The following is a 14,706-nucleotide window of genomic DNA, read 5'->3' as shown; positions in this document are numbered from 1 at the left end:
GTGGAGGGACACTAAGCTTGTAGGAGGAGGACACCAAATGCATGTGGGGGGAGCCAAGCACTTAGTTGGGGGGACACCAAGTGCATGGTGGGGGGGACACCAAGTGCATGGTGGGGGGACACCAAGTGCATAGCAGGAGGGAGACACCAAGCTCATGGTGAGGGAGACACCAAGCGAGTGCAAGGTGCGGGGACACCAAGCACATGGTGGGAGAGGGACACCCAGCACATAGTGGAGGGGACACCAAGCGCTTGGTGGGGGACACTAAGCGCGTGGTGAGGGGGACACCAAGCACATGGTAGGGGAACCAAGTGCATGGTGGGGGGACATCAAGAACATGGTGGAGGACACTAATCGCATGGTGGGGGACTCCAAGCGCACGTTGGGGGAACCAAGTGCATAGTGGGGGGTCATCAAGCGCATGGTGGAGGGACCCTAAGCATGTGGTGGGGGACACCAAGTGCATGTGGGAGGACACCAAGTGCATGGTGAGGGGGACACCAAGAGCATGGTGGAGGGCACCAATGGTTGGGGGACACCAAGTGCATGGCGGGAGGGGGACACCAAGCTCATGGTGAGGGAGACACCAAGCGCATAGTGCGGGGACACCAAGCACATAGTGTAGGGGACACCAAGCGCATGGTGGGGGACACTAGGCGCATGGTGGGGAGGACAACAAGCGCATGGTGGAGAGACACTAAGCGTGTGGTCGAGGACATCAAACGCATGTGGGGGGGAGCCAAGCACTTGGTGGGGGGGACACCAAGTGCATGGTGGGGGGGACACCAAGTGCATGTTGGGGGGACACCAAATGCATAGCAGGAGAGGGACACCAAGCTCATGGTGAGGGAGACACCAAGCGAGTGCAAGGTGCGGGGACACCAAGCACATGGTGGGAGAGGGACACCAAGCACATAGTGGAGGGGACACCAAGCGCTTGGTGGGGGACACTAAGCACATGGTGAGGGGGACACCAAGTACATGGTGGGGGAACCAAGTGCATGGTGGGGGGACATCAAACATATGGTGGAGGACACTAATCGCATGGTGGGGGGACTCCAAGCGCACGGTGGGGGAACCAAGCACATAGTGGGGGGACATCAAGCACATGGTGGAGGGACCCTAAGCATGTGGTGGGGGACACCAAGCACATGTGGGATGACACCAAGTGCGTGGTGGGGGGAACCAAGAGCAATAGAGTCTTATCAAAGGGAGCAATATACAGTATGTTAGGTGAAAAATAGGGAACTACTCACCAGTTGGGGTTGCAGTAACCCAAAGGATTCAAGACGGATCAATGAAGAAAGAGATCCCAGCACTCATGTGTTGAATAAATGCTATTTATTCCAGTGCACAGAAATCCAGACGTTTCACCCATCCCAGGCTTTTGTCAAAATGGGTCAGCTGCTGCAGCATCCACAGAATGTGAATCCCATTGTACTGAACAATTGGTGGGAGAATGAGGTTGACAGTTCGTCCTTCCGATGAGGAAACTGAGAAACAAAGAAAGAGTAATATGGGTTCATGCGGTTTATTCTTCACACGTTTCGAAGTTGGATTGACTTCTTCAGGAGAGCCACAGTATTCTGCAAGGGAAATTAAAAACCTACAAAGGTAGAAGAAAAACAAACATTTTCTTGTTGACTGTGCCAAGAACTCAGCCTGATCAAGCTTAGGGCTCATGTATACAACTGTATTGCTGCTGTAAGAGTGCACGAGCCACGACGTTGCCGTGCACACTCCCTGCCCCAAATTTATCAGCCCTAACAGAGAAAAGATGACACAACTGTAGGGAAGTTGGACTGACGGACAGACCTGCCTGTAGTGAGAGGCAGAGGTGTAGCGCAGTGTAGGTGTGAAACCGCTGAGATAAAGAGAAAAGGGTGCTGTATTATAGTTTGACCATTAGAGGGCAGTGGAGAGTGTAAGAGTGGGACTGAATAACTGCCATTGGTCAGACAAACGGTCAGGTGATGGTGGGCGGAGTTACCAGAACTGGAAGTATAAAAGGCTGAGGGAAGGTTCTGGAAGGTTCAGTCAGCGACAGAAGCACAGTAGAGAGGAAGTTCGGCTGAGGAGAAAGAGACAGTAGAAAGGCTCCGGAGGGGACTGACAGTTGAGATGGTCACGGGGGGAGGCCCAGAGGACAGTAGCCGCAGACGAAGACAGTCTTGGGGTACCAAACGGACGGCGTACTTAGATTGGTAAAGCGCTGTGGTGGATGGGCCTAGGGCAGCCACAGTGAGAAAAGCCACGAAGATCGCCATGATGATAGTAATAAAGAAGTGAAGGTACCCGGGTCTGTGTACAAGAGAAGTGTCACAAAACAATCACTGACCTCAGGGAGACCAGTCAAAGAAAACACTGTGGCAGCCGGCAAAGGCGCTCAATCAGTGAAACACGTGTTTGAGACTCTTAAATGAGGCTCCATGGACTTTATTTGCATATTTGTATTTCCCAGGGAGCATTGCACCTAGGATTTCACTGATTGAGCGCCTTTGCTGGCTGCCACAGTGTATTCTTTGACTGGTCTCCCTGAGGTCAGTGATTGTTTTGTGATGTTGGTCTACTAGGCATTGCTCCCACCTAGCCAGAATGCTACTCCACACTGATGAGGGGCAATACCCCGAAACATGTCTGTGGATGGATTCCTGGCCTTGGTATTTCCCTTGTCATATCTGCAAACTCGTAAAGAGCTGGATATTGACATAAAGGGGCACTTAATATGGTGGTAATGGTGGTTTCCGAAAGGAGCCACTCCTTGGCTGGGTCCTTCCCTGGAGGAAGATCTGGCTAGTCCCGTGTTTGAGACTCTTAAATGAGGCTCCACGGACTTTATTTGCATACAAGAGAAGTGTGAAATTCCTGTGGTGAATTCAGGTGGTCGTCAGAAAGACGGCCAATAAAAGCGGACCTGTTGAATACAAATTCTGTCTCAGTCTCGTGTTTGTCTGCGGCAAGAAGTGGGTCACCCCCCCCAGTCGGTTACCCTACCTACACAACTACACCGTCAGCTGCAATAAGTGGTATCGAATCGTCTATTACTGGAGTTAAGACTGCAAAAAAGCACCAAAAATGTAGGTGCACAATCATTCAGAGTTTTATCCAGAAAAGTCTGATGATTTTTTTCTGCAGCCATTAGTCATTTACAGTTTCCTATATTACAGAATTGCAGTGTATCCATGAAGAACAGATGCTTTACTGTATCTCCGTATGGCATCCAAATATTATTTTTGCGCACCCATAAACCTGAATATTATCTGATATGCAGTAGAAACTAGTGCATCTAAAATCGGCGATTAAAAGAATTGACCCGACCATTTTTCTGGAGTTTTCTGCTTGGAAGACGCTCTGTACTTTACAATATGAGTCAATGGGAAAGCTCAGAACATTTATGAGAGCCTTTTGCAACATTTATGCTTGAAAAAAGCCTGTTTTCTATTATTAATCAAAGGAAGTTAAACAAAACAGCTGGACAATGACAGAAAAAAAAGGAAGTAGAAGCCAGGAGGCCGTGGAGTGGTGCGCTCCTGAAGATAGGCACATGAGAAAACCACTTTAATACTACTGTAAAGACAACTCACTTATAACTGATTAAAATGTGCAGCCAAAAATATTGTAGAACACTTCAGCAGAGCATGTTGCTCTTTCCACTAAAGAGTGCAAAAAAAGGCTCAAGACAATAATAAAGCTATTTTGAGCAAAATATCAAAAACCGTATGAAAATTGCAAAAGTTCTAATTATTTCTTTTTATTAGAGATTGTAATATGGGAAAAAATAATTAAACAAACGCTTGCCAACATTTTTTTAAAAATACAGTTTACACAAAGCTCGATTTTAAAGAATAGGTTACTTTCTGGTAAAAGTCCAGATGACAGCTGGTACTCATGTAGGGAAGTGGACTGACCTATCGACCTGTCTGAAGGAAGATCAGTGAATGTGAAATGTGCCGTAAATATACTTGAAGTGAATCTGTATATACATGTGGGGAAACAGCTAGAGACAGTGAAAGATGGTGAAGTACTGGGTTTTGACCACTAGGGGGAGACCAAGAACAGCAGGAAAAGGAGATGGTGCAGTACTAAGGTTTGGCCACAAGATGGAGGCAGAGAGCAGGGAGAAAAGGGCTTAACAGCTGCTTAAGACTAGGAAACCGCATAGTCATGGTGGGCGGAGTTACAGGGACTCTGGAAGGGAATTCCCAGGGAGGGGAATAAAAAGGCAGAGAGAGTTCCAGAAGGAAGCCAGTCTAGGAGAAGGAGTTCAGTGGAGGGAAAGACTGAAGGAGGAAGAGACTGAAAGAGGAAGAGCTCCGGGAGGGACTGGAAGAAGAGACAGTATGGGGGGTGGCCCTGACAAGAGAGCCGCAGGACAGAGGAAGCCCAGGGGTACCAGACGGACAGACTCGGACAGGCGAAGCGCTGTGGTGGTAGGCCTAGGGCAGCCACAGCGATAGAACTGCGAGGGGTGTCAATTCAGAAAGGAAAAAGGTGAACGGTACCCGGGCCTGTGTGTACGGAAGCTGTCGTGCTACTGTGGTCGTCGGGTGGACGGCCAATAAAGAGGACCTGTTGAACGAGCATCGGTTTCTGTCTCCACTCTGTTTGCGGCGAAAAAGAGACCACCCCCCAGTCGGCCCACATACCTACACTCACATCTTCATAAAATAATTGCTGTATTGATCCAGTGGTATAAAAGGCAAAATAAATGGTTGAACACAACAGCACAAAAATTAAAAAGGCAGAAAATAAATATTTACTGCGCTCCCAGGGATCATGTTTCAGACCTACAGTACATGGTCCTTTGTCAATTTTTTGGTGATTGCTCTTTTCTAAAGGGGTTGTCCAGTACTTTCATATTGCTGACCTATCCTTAGAAGAAGGGACAAAGAGAGAGCTGCCCAGGACCAAATGCAGTTAGCAGACAGCAAAAAACAAGGAATCTCCAGTGAAGAGTCAAATGAGTAAAACTTAATTAAATCCCAAAATAGACCAAAATTGTAGAAGGTACACTTCAAATTATACTAGAATCCAAAAAAAGGAAGTGTGAAACCAAGATGAAAAAATAAAATAAATTTTATTGACTACATAGTAAAAACAAGGTAATAAAATTACATTTGCATAAAAGGGACAAAGACTGAACAGAATGAACTCCAAGCAGTCTACGTAGAAATGCATATGAAATCACAAAGGGGTAAGTAAGTAATATAGGGCAGTATTAATCCCTATGTGATATGGCTATATTGCCCTATATTACTTACTTAACCCTTTGTGATTTCATATTCATTTCTACGTAGACTGCTTGGAGTTCACTCTGTTCAGTCTTTGTCCCTTTTATGCAAATGTAATTTTATTACCTTGTTTTTACTATGTAGTCAATAAAAATTATTTAATTTTTTCATCTTGGTTTCACACTTCCGTTTTTTTGGATTCGAGTAAAACTTAAGAATTTATTTGGACATCATAAAACTCTGGCGGTTCCTCCAGTGGTCTCCAACCAATGTGTTTTGGCTGAGCCTTAGCCATTCTTTTTTAGCATCTCTATCCCTTGGGGCTCAGTCACACATCAGTGACTTTTCTCTTACGCAAAAATAAAAAATGGTTGGAGTTTCATCAATGTTTTTGACCAGTTTGGTCAGTGTCAGTTTTTGCCATAAGAGTTTCATCATTTTTTTTCAAATTAAAAAAAAAAACAATTAAACTTTCTTAAGCTTTTCCTTCAATCAGCCTTTAAAAAAAGCCCAGCACGAGGATGGCATCTGATTTTTTTCAGATTCATGGATTTGATTGCAAATTTTTATGGATAGTTTTTCATTTGCAGGTGATCATTATTACTCTTTATTAAAGCAATAATTTAGGAATTTGTCATAGAATATATTCTGAGATGGATCACATAATAACAATAAGAGTATCTTTCCAACATTAATGAACGATTGGTAGATTCGTTAAATCTGGAGTTGGTAAATCAATGCGTCTAAGGACAACCCAAACTGAAGTCACCTGCCTAATGGATCTGCTCTCATTAAAGTTCCTTGATTCAAATCTGTCCAAAGTGAAAAATCAGCATTGTTGTCAACCGTCACTTTAAGAATGCCCTTTACAATTAAAAGGCTCCAATTTAGTGTGTTGTAACAAACACTTCAATTCGCTATAACATACGTTTTACCAATAAAGCCAATAATGAAAATTGTCATATACTTAGTATAAATAGGAAAGGATGTGGTCAAAGGAAAACCTAAAAAAAGAAAAGTTCCAATGGTCATTGATCATATTTTTCACTTTCCTATGGCAATGTGCTATGACATGAACACTGAAAAATATTTACCGAACTAGTGGTGAATTTACTGCAGACGAATATAATGCATCTCCCTTTATGTTATACATCGAGGAAATACCAGCATGAATGATAAGAATTTTCATAGTATGCGTTATCGGAAGTAGAATCAACCCTCCATATTTGGGAAATGGAGCACTGGTGGTCCATTACACCATATATATTAAAGGGAGTCTGTCACCCCATTTTTTAAGTATCAGGTGCCGGCACCGCCATCAGGGGCTATTCAACAGCATTCTATAATGCTGTAGATAAGCCCCCGATGTAACCTGAAAGATAAGAAATAAGAGTTAGATTATACTCACCCCGGCGTTTGGTCTTGTCTGATGGGTGTCGCCGTCCCGTCCGGCACCTCCCATCTTCATACAATGATGTCCTCCTCCTTGCTTCTCCCTCGGTTCATGTGCAGGTGTACTTTATTTGTCCTGTTGAGGGCAGAGCAGAGTCCTGCAGTGTGCAGGTGCTGGGAGAGGTCTGGCGCCTGCGCACTGCAGTATTCTGCTCTGCCCTCAACAGGTCAGAGCAGTGCGCCTGCGCAGGAGCCACGACAGGCAGCAAAGAAGAGGACGTCACCGTTAGAAGATGGAAGGCGCCGGACCGCGACACCCATCGGATCATTACCGGGCCGCCCCCCCCGGTAAGAATAATATAACTCATTTTGCTTATCATTCAGGTTACATCGGGGGCTTATCTACAGCATTACAGAATGCTGTAGATAAGCCCCTGATGGCGGTACCGGCACCTGATACTCGAAAAATGGGGTGACAGATTCCCTTTAAGGTGCAGTCAGATGGCCAAATAAATTGGAGCAAGACTGGAAGACAGTGCACGGACTGGCTGGCAGTTGCCCTGACCTGAGCATGACAGCTTCATGTATTTCTATGCAGCTGTCACATTCTGGTCGCTAGAGCCATTGACCGTTCCGTGCACTGCGCTGCGATCTCACTCCGATTTATATGGCCGTCTGACTTCGCCCTAGTTTGGTCTCTAGGGCTTCAATCTCAAATAAGAATTGTGCATGATTATGTTAGCTTGTTCCATTGGGTTCGGTCCCCACAATCCTCATGTCCCCATTATTTATCGTGAATGCCATTCCATTATCGAGCTCCTGCTACGTCCTATTGAAGTGAAACACATACATCTTGTGCAAGACGTTTTGTGTCAAAGCCAAGCACAACTGCTAAATAGTCATGCACTGGTCCTCGGTCGATTGCCTGATCATAAAATAATGCATGCAGGGTTTTGTTTTAATAAAATTCAACAACTCATACAGAGGATGACTGGGAACAATTATTGGATGTAATATGGCAACAGATTCTGGTGTTTAACTTTCACGCCAAAAGAGAAGAACAATGGACAACTACCTAAATGGAAGATATACTTAAGAGATTAAATTTTGAAGGAATATCAATGATCTCACACTAAGAGCTCAGGCAGACATCTGTGCAAATCAAAGTATGGACCACAATGTGGAAGATATACCTAAGAGATTAAATTTTGAAGGAATATCAATGATCTCACACTAAGAGCTCAGGCAGACAATTGTGCATATCAAAGTATGGACCACAATGCATGGTCTCCCAACCCAAGTCTCACAGCCTTACATAAAGCTGTAACTATCAAGTTGGGAGTGCCGCAGCCGATTTGCATGGACGTCCACATGAGCCATAAGGCTGTGTTCACCTGTCTGTGCACCCGATGAATTGATGCTATCAAACTAACAGTGTAGAAGACCCTGGTGGACCTATCTATGCTTGCACAAGATCGATCTTCCTACAGATCGTTCATCCATTAAGTCGCCATGGCTTGAGATCGAGTCGAAGGCCCCTAATAATAATAGTAATGCCCAAAGGTGAATATATCCTACAATGAACTCATCTAGCCAGTGTATTTGGCATATTCCTTAGGTTTTCTTTATCCATTGTAGCCACATTTCAAAACAATGGGGATATAATATACAACTAGCAGGTGTGATGCTGAGTCACTTCTCATGGACAATCCGTGAGTCGGGAAAGTGAAAGAGTCCAAGGTCAAAAGTCAGGAGGGTACATCATAAACAGAATGAAGAGACAAATTGCATAGTCAGGTAATGGTCCGAGGTCAAAATAAAAGAGGATAGTGGATCAAAGCAAAGGGGTTAAACAGACGTATGTCATATCGAGGTCCAATGTCAGGCAACAAAAGTTCAACAAACAGAACACAAGGCACAGAGAGACAAACCACAGAAAAGCTGAATGTAGGTCTGGCAGAGGTCTGGGATAAACATTCCTGTTAGATAGCCTAGTAACCAGATGGGACAATGAACACCTGGAGACAGCCAGCATCTCCCAGTCTCAGATTGGACATCTGAGCTGTCAATCAAAAAACCAACAGCTCAGCACATCCCTGCAACAGACTGGATGACTGAGCTGTGTATCAAAGTACTGACAGCTTCATCACACCCTTGTGCCAGAATGGACTGCTGAGCCATCAGTAACTGCATCCCAGACACACTGAGGGGTGGAATCGTGACAGTAGAATTAACCCAGTTACATTCAACTTCATCTTATTTTTGGTTTATAGCTTCGCCTTGTCCTGAGGCATATCCAGTATTTGTGCACTTCAAGGGAACATTTACATGATAAAGCCGAAGCTTACAACTCGTCCTTCTGACTAAGGTCAGGCCACTGAGGTGATTCCTCCTCGCTTATTCTAACCATAGGTAACCTCCTCAAATCAGACGGGGAGTTCTTGTAAAACAGCATCCAAAGAAGATATTTTGGGCATCTGTTTCATGAACAAAGCTGCCTTCCACATATGTTGCTGGATTTCCAACACGAAATGATAGACTTAATAAAAGACTATAAATAAGTGATAGAAATCTCAAAAAATGATCATTTTTCTTTTCAGCAGGTGGACAAGTGGTTAAAACTTTGGCCTACACTCCAACCTTCTCAACTGCAGAGCAGATTCTTTGCCGCCGGCCAGCATTTTGCACCCCTACACTTATTATTTTAACTTCAATAAAGACAGGATTAAAGAGAATGAAAGACACACTTCAAAAGAGGGAAGAGCATTCCCAAATGATTTTTTTTTCCTTTTGCCTCGGTGAGATAACTCATGTTTAAACACCAGATTCCCATTTAAAAAGGGATCAAAGTCGGATCACTTACTAAAGAAAGCGTTACAAAAGAGCAAAATAGCTGCGGGTGAAATATACTCAGTCAAAGGAAGCAAGTTACTTCATTCAGGAGATGGGCATGTATGTGATAAATTAAAACACGTATTGACTGTCAAGAAAGATAGTGCCAAGTATACGAAACAATGTAATGTAACATCTGGTACCTGCCGTGTTCATGCACAGTGTGGAAATAAAGGTACAAAGAGCGGACCTGATCTGCAACTATCAATAATGCATAGCTTTAACAGGTCGTCCATGCTTCAAATACTAAATCATTATTTCATAGAAAATGAGACTACAAAATAAAGATGGCTATTCAGTGAGTCAAGTTAAGAGCCTCAGTTTTAGGGTAAGGATTTACAGCAGAAAACGTTGCAGAAATGTGCAAGAAATCCACAGAGGTAAATCGGAACCAATTAAATGGAATCTGTCATCAGTTTTTTTTCTATGAAATCTGAGAGCAGCATGATGTAGAGGCAGAGACCCTGATTCCAGTTATGTGTCACTTACTAGACTGCTTGGTGAAGTTTTGATAGAAACCGTTTTATCTGTTGTAAATGGAGCAGTGCTCAGAGTTGTGTATAAACCCACCCCTGATTGACAACTTCCTGTGCACACTGTACATTGCTTCCATTCAGTGGTGGGGGTGGGGTTACACAGATTAGCTATACTTGCCTGCACCTGACACCTTGTGCTGCAGTAATAATCTCCTGCTGATAAAACACTGATTGTTTTGAAACTACAACACACGGTCTAATAAGTGACACATCATTGGAATCAGAATCTCTTGCTCTATGTTATGATGCTCTCAGATTAAAAAGGAAATATCGGCTGATAGATTCCCCGTCTCTGTTCCCACTGCTGATTTCTTTTCTTGGAAAACATGTTTATATAGATCACTGTAGCCTCTGACTAGCTGCAGTGGTAACATTTCTACACCATTAATTGATGGAGTCCAGTAATAAGAGATGGGATGGAAACAGGGAAACTGTTATGAACTGGGTCACCGAGGAAGAGAGCAGGTCCAGGCTAAGCCACAGAAAACTAGAGAGGTTGGTACCTAAACGGATTGCAGACCCCTGATCCTATCCACACAACTAGCAGTAGCTGGGAGCGTACCTACGATGATCCTAGACGCCTCGGCACAGCCGGAGAGCTAACTAAGCCTAGAGCAAGAAAGGGGAAATCTAAACTGCCCCAGAGTCGGTGAGACAAAATGAAAACATAAACACAGGCAGGAAAATAGACTGAGCAAATGATGGGGCCCACACTGACTAGACAGGACTGGAAAGGAAAGACACTGTCTGCAATCACACAAAAAACCCTGCAAAAAGTCCAACACGTCTGATGCAAAAAAACACTGAAGTCAAACGACTTCACCCCCCACTATATCAGCACTCTGGTATATTCTGAAAGCAGAGCAAAAAGAGACCAATCTAACAGGGGATAAAACAAACTGGCACAAGCAGTAACATATGGGCGGTGATTCAGCACAGCCCCAGCCGGAGCTAGCTGACCCGCACCAAGAAGAGATAGACAAAACCAGATCAAATGCAAACAGAATAGCAAATAAACCACTTAGCTGAACATGCAGGGACAGAGCTGGAGAAATCAGACCTCAGGAGGAACAGGAAGCAAATCACCAGCAGGGATAGAGGGAGTCGGCTGTCTTAAATCCAAATCTGAAGTCCCAGATCTCCAATCGGCATCATCATTATCAGGTGGCAAGCCTCTGTCAATCAGATATGCTCCATTACCTCCAGTAACCACCAGAGGGAGCCCAGAAAGAGAACTCGCAACACCTCTATTGATTTGACCAGTTCCACTACCTTCACTAATAACCAGAGGGAGGCCAGAAAGCGAATTCACAACAGGAAACATTATCAAGGAGGGAGCAGAACATTTGTAGAGTGAGTCTATGGTTTCTTCTCGTAGACAGTTTTCCACACTTGTGCATTTTTCTGTGACTCCAGAGGTAATTTGCAAGCCTAGGATTTGATTGTATATTTTTACCTCCTTAATGATATCAATGAGGAGAATCCACAAAATCCATGTTCTTTCTGCATTAGGCTAGTTTCACTAGCGTTACCAAGCGCAGCGCAGGGCTGCCGCTAAGCTCCGCCCCCTGCCACGCCCCCTCCCATCAGCTCCTCCTCTGAGTGCATGACGCTGCATGCGACCACCGTACCATATATTTAGCTTGCATGCTGCTTCTCGGCCATGAAAACTCGTGTCATGAAGTTCCTGGCGGGTCACCATTTTTGCATTGTTGGTAATACCAGAGGAGATCTAGACTCTGCAGTTATGGATTCAGCAGAGCAATGGTGACTTTTCTGTCCTCTGCTCCTTACCACTCGCTCCCCCAGCTCTGTAATGTTACATGGTCTCCACTTCGTGGCTGAGTTGCTGCGGTTTCTTCTCATTTTCAGTAATATCACTGACAGGTTATGGGGGAAGGTTTAGGAAGAAGAAATGTCATGAGTGAACTGGTTACACAGGTGGCTCCTATTATAGCACCGCCTTGGTGTAAGTGGCACAGGGCGGTAGTTGTAGGGGGAGGTACAAGCCTTCCATGCCCAGCACACTACATTACAATGGGGGCTTGGCTGTGTGTGTGCCCCATTACCTGTAGACTGCATGGTGCTGCTATATCGGGCTGCCCAGGACCAGATGTTAGCGAACAAATTGAGGGAGACCAAAGTTCAAAAATAAACTCTTTACTGAATATGAACTTGATAAGAACGATGTACATCAGATAATGGGGACATTTCTTCACCCAGGTTTCTCTTGGACTAAGCAGACATGGGCACTTCTAGGTAACATTTCATAGCACTTTGTCTCTCTTGAACGTCACACTCTTGCATCTCATGAAAATCAACAAATTATTATGGGAGGCTCCATCCTCCCCTGTGATGGCTGTGCTGTCAGACCTTAGGCCTTTCTCTACTGAATACTAAGGTCTAACTAACTCACTATCAGGATGGCCTCCTACATATCCCGTCCCAATCTGGGCTAGTCCCAACTATTATCTGTACACAACTAAGTGCATGCAAACTACTAAACAGATAAAATCATTTTTAAAACATTGCAATGCATTATATAGCAACACATATCATCAAGGTGGGTGTGGGCAGCACCTCCACTTCATTAAACTGGTATCAGTGAGTTCTTTACCACCAGCTATTCTCTCATCTACTATATAATCGTCTAATTCTGTCTGTCTGTTTGTAACGGAAATCCCGCGTCGCTGATTGGTCGCAATCTGCCCGCGAATTGCAGCGGGATTTTAACCACGCTTTTCTGATTGATCGCGCCTGGTGACCAATCAGTGATATTGGCGTGGAATTTAACCCTCAGATATTCATGTAATGGTTTATATATTTTAATAATCTGTTTAGTAATTTCGTTCAGTTGAACTAAGTTCTATGAGCAATAACATTTAATGATAATGTATATATTTTACCTGGAAAATCCTGTGTATTCATTGCATTATTCTTAAATCTTCATAAATAAACTACATACATATTTTAGAATACCTGATGCGTTAGAATCGGGCCAACATCTAGTATGTTAATAAGGTCAGATGGTATGGAGAGGGCCGTTTTTTTCAGGAAAAATGTAAAAACACTAACTCAGTTGGAGGTGTGGTGTCCCAATACTTTTGCCCTTAGAGTGAATGTACAGTTCAGCAAAATCACAGGGGCAGGGCCGGCGTTAGGGGCAGTCAGACCAGGCAGCTGCCTAGGGCCCCCGCTCCCCCAGTGGTCCCCAGCTAGCGGCACATCACGCAGCCACTATGGGGCCCCTGTGAGGTAGGGGGGCCCACCTGCCCCCCAGCGCCGACTCCCCCCGCTGCCGCATTGAAGGAGGCAATGATGGAGGAGAGCGTCAGCTGATGCTCCCTCTCCCATCATTCCCCGCTCTGCCTCTGACACAGTGGGTGCGCGATGACGTCATCGCACACTCACTGTGTGCCAGGCAGTGCAGGAGACAGGAGGCAGGAGCAGCGCAGGCACGAGGAGACGGGGAGGAGTGTTTTTTTTTTTTAATCAGTGTGAGTACTGGATTGTGGGGCCATTCTGGGGGGGCTGTATACTATGGTGGTCGGTATACCATGCTGGGCTGTATACCATGCTAGGCTCTATACCATGGTGGTCTGTATACCATGCTGGGCTGTATACCATGCTGGGCTATATACCCTACTGGGCTGTATACCATGGTGGTCTGTATATCTTGCTGGGCTGTATACCATGCTGGGCTCTATACCATGGTGGTCTGTATACCATGCTGGACTGTATACCCTGCTGGGCTGTATACCCTGCTGGGCTGTATACCATGGTGGACTATATACCATGCTGGGCTGTATACCATGGTGGGCTGTATACCATGCTGGGCTGTATACCATGGTGGCCTGTATGCTGTGCTGGACTGTATACCATGCTGGACTGTATACCGTGGTGGACTGTATACCATGCAGAGCTGTTTACCATGGTGGGCTGTATACCATGCTGGTCTGTATACCATGCTGGGCTGTGCTATATACCATGTGGGGCTGTGCTATATACCATGGTGGGCTGAGCTATATACCATGTGGTGCTGGGTAATATACCATGTGGTGCTGGGCTATATACCATGCTGGGCTATATACCATGTGGTGCTGTGCTATATATCATGTGGTGCTGTGCTATATACCATGTGGTGCTGTGCTATATACCATGGTGGGCTGTGCTAGATAACGTGTGGTGCTGTGCTAGATAATGTGTGGTGCTGTAATAGATAACATGTGGTACTGTGCTAGATAATGTGTGGTACTGTGCTAGATACCATGGTGGGCTGTGCTATACCATGGTGGGGCTGTGCTTTTTACCATGTGGGGTTGTGCTGTATACCATGTCCGGCTGTGCTATATACCATGTGGTGCTGGGCTATATATCATGTGGTGCTGGGCTATATACTATGCAGCTGTGTTATATACCATGGGGGTACATTTTACATTATATTCTATGGGGGAGGCTGTGTTATATAATATGGGGGCTACATTATATACTATGGGGAGGTGGGCTGTATTATATTCTACTTGGGGCTACATTATATTCTATGGTGGGCTATATTATATTTATTATATTCTATGGGGGGTGATTGCATCATACTTTATGAGGGGGCTTCATTACACTATGTGAGGAGGCTACATTCTATGGGGGGCTGCATTATA

This window comes from Dendrobates tinctorius, unplaced genomic scaffold, assembly GCF_039654945.1.
Source record: "Dendrobates tinctorius isolate UK_male_01 unplaced genomic scaffold, ASM3965494v1 ptg000120l, whole genome shotgun sequence".
Taxonomy (NCBI): Eukaryota; Metazoa; Chordata; class Amphibia; order Anura; family Dendrobatidae; genus Dendrobates; species Dendrobates tinctorius.
This window is presented reverse-complemented; position numbering follows the sequence as displayed.